General features: G+C 30.7%; 1 protein-coding gene across 1 annotated transcript in view; it reads right to left on the bottom strand.

Annotated features, from left to right (window-relative positions):
* The window catches only part of LOC111632645 (BTB/POZ domain-containing protein 2-like), a 51,619-nt gene extending 44,501 nt beyond the window's left edge, over window positions 1–7,118 (bottom strand). The window contains exon 1 of the mRNA XM_023377139.1: window positions 7,009–7,118. The gene's annotated coding sequence lies outside the window, so the exon portion shown is untranslated. The remainder of the gene's footprint in view (window positions 1–7,008) is intronic.
* Between the last annotated feature and the right edge of the window lie 758 nt (window positions 7,119–7,876).

Below are 7,876 nucleotides of genomic sequence, written 5' to 3'. Positions count from 1 at the left end.
GGGAGTTAGGTAATTCAACACATTTTGTAAATTGTTCAAACAATCTGAAACATTACTGACTAACTAGAGAGGTTGCGGCCAAAGTTTTCATTTCTAAAACATGAACGTTGGGCGTCACCATCTTGTAAGCCTAGAAGTTTGACAATGGCATTTGGAACATTGAGCATGATTTCAATGACATTCCAAATGTCATTGTCAAACTTCTAGGCTTACAAGATGGCAGTGCTCAATGTTTATGTTTTAGAAATGAAAACTTCAGCTGCAACTTCTTTACTATCTCATCATTAAGGTATGTACGGTTTGTGACTTTTCCACATTCAGCCACATCCTAAAGCTTACATCAAACTTCTCTTCTGAAGTTTTCAAGTGCTTCAAACTTCCAATGACTGACTTTCCAAAGTTTCTCTTCCTCCCTATGGGCCTCCTTTTCTAGGATTGATTCATTTAACAATTTTAAATCTAAAATAAACACAAATAACCAATAACAGTTGATCTGGTTTAGGGCTACTGTTTATGTCCTAAATTGAACTTTTGAAATTCCACCACCAGTTTATTCCAAAATGTACAACAACATTTGCTTTAGTTGTTGAGATTTTAATTATCATTTAGTTTACTTTTGATAGAAGAAAATTATGCATAGGGGAAGTTTGCCCAGACCAGAGAGTCCTCTTGATGACAGATTTGTATTGGTTATCACCAAGACTGTTCAAGTAAGACATGCAAGCCAAGGTTTGACTTTGTCATCACCACAGTATGGAAGAAGAAATTGGTGTGTGAGATGCATAAAGTTTTGCCTCTTGTGCTGACTCTGGACTCTGGCAAAATTAAATACCAAGTTGTTTTATGGGAGGGTAGAGGCACTCATAGTGGGTACCCTACTCTGAACTCTGAAAGGAGCCTGGGGTGTTTACCCAAATATTTTTATAGTTAGTATTTTTAATATTTAACTTAACATTAATATTTATTTCTATAAAAAAATTAATTTTTAACAAATATTTAAGAGGAGAAAGGGGGCGATAAAATTCTACATCTACATATATTCGATAGCATATGCACTTCAATTTCACCCTTCCAGAAGAGTTAGTTCAACTAAATGTGCAATCTAGCTAGCTACTTCAGCCCCTTGTTCAGAAAAGAAAAATACTGTATGTACTCTGATCAATTAGTCTGGCTCATTCAAAAAAATAGAGTACTTATTTAGAGCAGGGATAATAAAGGAATGATTCAAAAATATTCAAATTCAATTGGGTCAAAATAATTTTACTACTAAACACAAATACTACAAAAAACACTACATATTTAATAAATAAAATTGATGTATTTTGTATTTAAAATAAATGAATTATTACAAAATATAAAAAAAATTTTAAAAATTAATAAATATATAATAAATTTTCTTTCATTTAAATAAAAAAACTAAAGTAAATTTAAAATGCAGGAGTTGAAGTCGACATTTTTTCCAACTCCGACTCCTCTGGCCAGAAATTCCTCCTGACTCCGACTCCACAGCCCTGGTTAGAACACATTAAAAGATTGGTCAATGAGTATATACTACTCAATATACTTTACATTATAATATTTTATTTACACTTACACATTATTTTAATACAACCTATATGAAATTCATTATTACTGCAATGTATGTTTTTAAAACACGTTCAATTTAATAGACTTTCAGTAATAATTGACACCACTTTTTCACAACTACTCTGTTAAATCAAGGGCTTACTGTCTATCAAAAATATTGCTGAAAGCTACTTGTATAATTTTTTAATTTACTAATAACAACCCACGCAAAAAACCTTTTTTCGAGTGTTATGTCACTATTAAATTCCACAAGTACTTTCGACCTCCACCGAGGTCTGCTTCCGGTGGTGACTGGCCGTGTTTCGACCCAACCGTCGTAACGATGTTGCCAACGATGTAAATAAATAAACGTGCGCGTCGGGTTTCACCCCTCCGACCGCTGTTGCTCGAACTCCTCGAATAAATACTTCCACGCCTGTGCAAGTGTTTCCCCATCCCTGTAGTTGATGCAGTTGCCCCCCATGATAGCTTTGTGAATCTCCCAGGTCTCCAGGTGACGGATGTGATCAGCGCGGAACGCGGGTCTGATAAGTTTGGTGTTCCGGAAGTCCGCCCTTATTTCAGGGTCGGTGACATAGGTCGATAAGGCAGTGGTGTGTCTTTTATGCTTAATATCAGCTTGGTGTTCCCGTATTCGTTTCTGTGTTGATCGGATGGTGGAGCCAATGTAAACTAAGTCNCAGGGCCCCAGGTGTTTACTCCATTCCCGTACGGGACGACAGATTCAATAGAGACTTAGTTTACATTGGCTCCACCATCCGATCAACACAGAAACGAATACGGGAACACCAAGCTGATATTAAGCATAAAAGACACACCACTGCCTTATCGACCTATGTCACCGACCCTGAAATAAGGGCGGACTTCCGGAACACCAAACTTATCAGACCCGCGTTCCGCGCTGATCACATCCGTCACCTGGAGACCTGGGAGATTCACAAAGCTATCATGGGGGGCAACTGCATCAACTACAGGGATGGGGAAACACTTGCACAGGCGTGGAAGTATTTATTCGAGGAGTTCGAGCAACAGCGGTCGGAGGGGTGAAACCCGACGCGCACGTTTATTTATTTACATCGTTGGCAACATCGTTACGACCGTTGGGTCGAAACACGGCCAGTCACCACCGGAAGCAGACCTCGGTGGAGGTCGAAAGTACTTGTGGAATTTAATAGTGACATAACACTCGAAAAAAGGTTTTTTGCGTGGGTTGTTATTAGAAAACACAGTGTTAAGTTGTTGGAAGTCGTTTATTCTTTTTAAATTTACATTTATATATATTTAACATTATATAAAATGATGTGATTTAAGCTAATAATAATATTTCAGTTTTTATAAATTATTATTAAATTTTGAATTATTTTTTAAAGTAATTTTTAAAATTCTTCAGATCTACTCTAAAAATCATTGCATTAATGCATTAACTTATTACATTTGAAATTAATCAATAACTATTTTTAGTATGGTTTTAATACTAGAGTACTTTCTCAGAAAATTAATAATAATAAAATAATATCTGAATCTCAGATATAGCATGAAAGTCTAATTGAATTTTTATCAAAAATCTGTTGTTAACTCAAGTTTCCTAAAATCTAAAATACTGAAATTATAAAATAAAAAATGCATAATGGCCTTTAACAAGATCACAACATTTCTGACTGCCATAAAAATATGACAGATAAGTTCAATATTGCAATCATATATTAATATATCATTCTTAAGAGAATTTATGTACTTAGCATTTCTAGAGATATGAATGCTTCAAAACTGACATTTTGACAACTCCACCATAAACTTTAATACAGTTTTTTTATTATGTATTTTTCCAGCTGTTCATAGTAACTTGCAAATGTTTCTCATGAATGTATATCTCAGTCAATTTATATTTATAAAACTAAATATTGTATAGTTATCCAACATCATAAACACAAATGAAAGCAAAAATATAAATCAACCTTTTTTAAAATAGCCTGAAAAATATAAATTCATTTCTCTAAATTGCTGAGAATTTAATCCAAATTTCTATATTATGATATCTAGTATATATGATGTTTCATTATTTAAAAGTTCAGTATATTTTATATGCTTCAATGTTTGAAATTTGACTAAAATTTTGCCAAAACATCAAGACAAATGGAATTCAAACTGAGAACACATACGTGTTTCTTAATCTTTTCTTTCAACAGACACGAAAGCTTAAGAATTATGTATAGTAAATTTAAATTTCTATACAGAGAGCAACGTAAATGATTACAAAGTTTTTTCATGTTAACAACAACATTATTATTATAGTATTTCAATAATACCTAAAATTTATTGTGTTAGAAAAACTGTAAATTAAAATCATCTTTTGCAATTAGTAGTTTTACATTCTGATAAAATAGGCACTATCATACAAACAATTATACTGTATGAACAATTATTTTATCAGAATGGCATGATGTTAGTATGCTGTATGCTTAAATTACACTATGTTAAAGCATTAAATTTCAAATTATTAATTTGCTTTGCATTATAATTTAACATGAAAATTTGTCATAACAACAATTCCAACTAACATGATGAATGATTGCATACTTCTGCAATTAAAGACAAATTTTATTAAATTTTTATAAATCTTTTTATCTGGTAGTCTATTTATATTGAACTAAAATTTTTCTAGTATTTATAAATTATATCCTAATAGAACATATATCTAAAGATAATTCACATAAAAGTAATGAATATTTGTTCTAATATACAATTTTACTAGTAATAGACATAGAATTTTCTCACCTTATGACAAAATATTAGTTATTAGTAGTAATAAAAATTTGCATTTAATCATTAAATTAGATTTTAAAATAGTTAAGATCAAAATTTTGAAAATAAAGTACATGATAAAATGCATTCCATTCAAACATTCATAATAATGCATTCCATTCAAACATTCATAATAAATTAATATATATAATTTGAGCTTGATTATTACTTCTTAATGAATAGCTAATTGCAATTAACATATGCAGCTGATATTAGGAATGGAAATGTGCTAGTCAGTCTGTATTGACAATTACATATTACTTGTTTTATACATTATTCATGATGCAAACAGAAACAAACAACAAATAATAATTGTTATTTACAACTTGTATGCATTTCTAATATGTTTACTGAAAAGATAAAACTGATATATGGTGTAAATAATCATTACATAAAATATTTTCTTAAAGCTTATAAAGTACATTTAAAAAATGATTTCTGAAGCATTTCTTTTTATTATCTATTAATATTAAATTTATATAGTATATAAAATATCAGCATATAACATGTATATTTTATAGAATAATTCTGTATCTAAACTTGTACGATAAATCTATTTGCAATTACTTATTCAATGTAAAACTTGTAAATTAGCTTGAAAGTTCAGTGTAAATATTAAAAATAAAACAGGATCTTATATTGGTACGATTCAAGCTCTGAATGACGGGTTTTTTTTTACCCCCTTGAATGAGCAGAAAAGTCAAAGGAACCATACCTGTATATGTAACCCTTTGCAAGATATCCACTTCCAAAGGTCAGTTTTTAACACGTATCAGTATACTGCCTATTCTCCCTGCTCCGTGTCATCAAGGCTCACTATTGCTCACCTTGACCGATTCGCCACATGTAGTCAAGCACTTCAATGCTCCATATCACTTGGTGCGAGTGATAGTGAGCAATGAATAGTCAGCGCCTGAGTGGGGGAGCCCCCACATCCCCCTAAAACTATATAACATCAAGTACTCCATGAACAGTCAAGTGAGCTACTCGAAGCTGGCATAGTCACATGGGCTAAATAGTTAAACACAATAGTCTTAGCAGAGCGACGCAAGTCACGATATCGCATGACCCAATTTCGGGGGGCTGTATCTCATGAAGGGTCACTTGTTCCTTTGACATTTTTGTTCTATAGCTCTGATAAGGTCCCAAACATCTCATTCAGAACATGAATTGAACCCTTATATCCAGGGCTGTGGAGTCGCATAAAAATCTACCGACTCCAACTCCTACTTTTCCTTACAATCCGACTCCAACTCCATTTCATATACATAACAAGTTGGTACTTAAAAAGGGAGTCGGAGGATTTTTTGACAACTTCGACTAAAACACCACAACTCCAAATCCACAGCCCTGCTTATATCACATATTTATACTCTATCTTAATTTGAAAGAAGTTACTTTAGGTAAGTCATACATAAATACATATAATCATGATCAAAAGTTTGAAAACAAAACAAAACAGTATTACTGTATTATTGTAACATACATACACATCATCACCTGCAGATATTATCCTTTCTTATTTTGATATTTTTTAATTCCTTTTTAATTCAGTTTTGTTTAACAATTAACATTTTTTTTAGATTCATTTGAATAATTTTAATAATTTTATTGTTAAAATGCTTCCAATCTTGGCCATAACTGTGTACGTATGTGTGTGTGTGTGTGTGTGTGTGTGTATATATATATATATATATATATTGACTTAGAACTAACTTCCATCTTTATTTTTATATTATTATTTAATAACAAATATGCTGTTGTTATTGTTATTCATTCAGTCACTCATGGCTCTCAGTGACTGTTTTGGTAAACTCCCTCCACAGTTCCCAATCCTGTACTACCCTCAACTGGCTAATGGTCATTCCAGTATCCATTTCGATAGTATCAAGCCAGCACATTCTCTGGTGACCAGGTCTTCTCTTACCACTAACAAGGGATTTTTCAAGCTACTGTGACTGCATTACATGACCAAACTAAATGAGTCATATTAAATATAGCAAAACAATATCATATTTTTGACTGAATATACATTATGTAAAATGATAAAAGTATCTGCATAAGATACAGTACAATTGCAGCTGCGATAGAGGCGATCAGGACCTAGTAAGAGCCGTATCATGTCCATAGAAGTAAACTAAGTCAAAGGAACCGTAGTCTAAAGCTGTGATCAGGTCCGAACTGCCTCATTCACAGCCACAAGTTTACCTAAGCTAGTAAACGAAGAAAAAAATTCAAAACAGTTTTAAGCTTTATTGAACATTTCGTCATGTCTTGCATAACAGATAAAAATCTCCACGATAATTTCTGCATTCATTTGATCAATGACAAATCATAACAAAACAAACTTTCATAATAACTTATATAAAAGCATTTTTCTATTAACAAAAGCATGCAAATGGTGGTTTGTCCTTGTTATAATAGTATTATTCGTCACCAAATAACACTAAAATTATCGTTATAAATCAAATTTGCTTCTAAAAATCCCACACTTTGAGCATCATTCTTCGTAAATTTACCATTACTAATAGGCTTACAAGTGAAATCAAAAATATCGTAAAATATCAATCAAAATTCATTAACAGCTTACTAAATTAAGACATTACGTCGTATAATTACCTGAAAGATTCGATATATTTCAAATGCAATCTCTCAAGTCACTTTTTTTTTTTTTTTTTAATATTTATTCATTTGTCTACATGGAATGAGCTTCATCCCTTCCTCTTCGACATTTGCGACACTAGCGCCATAACGAATCAATTGTACATAAAATAAATAATTTTTAAATATATATATTTTTTATTTTTAAGTAAATAGCCTTTAAAATATTTTCTTAGTAATATTATTTTTTAAATTAATTTTTATGTAAAAACTAATAAATCATAATGAACAAGTTTGAATTATTATATCGTAATGAATGTTGTCGTATCAAGCGTCGTCTTGCAAGCTTCTTTATTTATCGGGAAAGCTTGATCGATATTAAAAATAATTAAGCTAAAACTCGATATATCGGCGGCATTATATATAGATTTTTAAAAAAATGTTTATTACTAATTTATGATATTGTAGCGATTCGAGGATTTTTCGATTTGATATAAACAATAATAGTAATAAATATAATAATAATAATAAACATAAATTATAAATTATATAAATTGGCTGTAAAAATATTCTAAAATATAAATTTCACGTAAAAAGCAAATTATCGCGTAAAATAAATAAATAAAGAGTAAATACAAGATACAAAAATTTTACAAATAATAATAAATTTAAACTATTTTTATAATTCGTAATTGTAGTAAAATTTAAATTAAGCTTATTTAAAAAATAAATTTAATTTTAAAAATCATTATTACAATCAAAACTTTAAATCATATCATTAAACACCGTATTTAAATGCAGATGGCGCCATATTTTTAGGGGGATGAAAAGCGCTTTTATTCAAATTTAATTAACAAATTTATTTTTGTTCGTATACGAATATAAA

The sequence above is a fragment of the Centruroides sculpturatus genome, unplaced genomic scaffold (genome assembly GCF_000671375.1).
Source record: "Centruroides sculpturatus isolate CEXI.00-Female unplaced genomic scaffold, Cexi_2.0 scaffold717, whole genome shotgun sequence".
Taxonomy (NCBI): Eukaryota; Metazoa; Arthropoda; class Arachnida; order Scorpiones; family Buthidae; genus Centruroides; species Centruroides sculpturatus.
The sequence above is the reverse complement of the archived record's forward strand: the minus strand, read 5'-3'. Positions and strand labels throughout refer to the sequence as shown.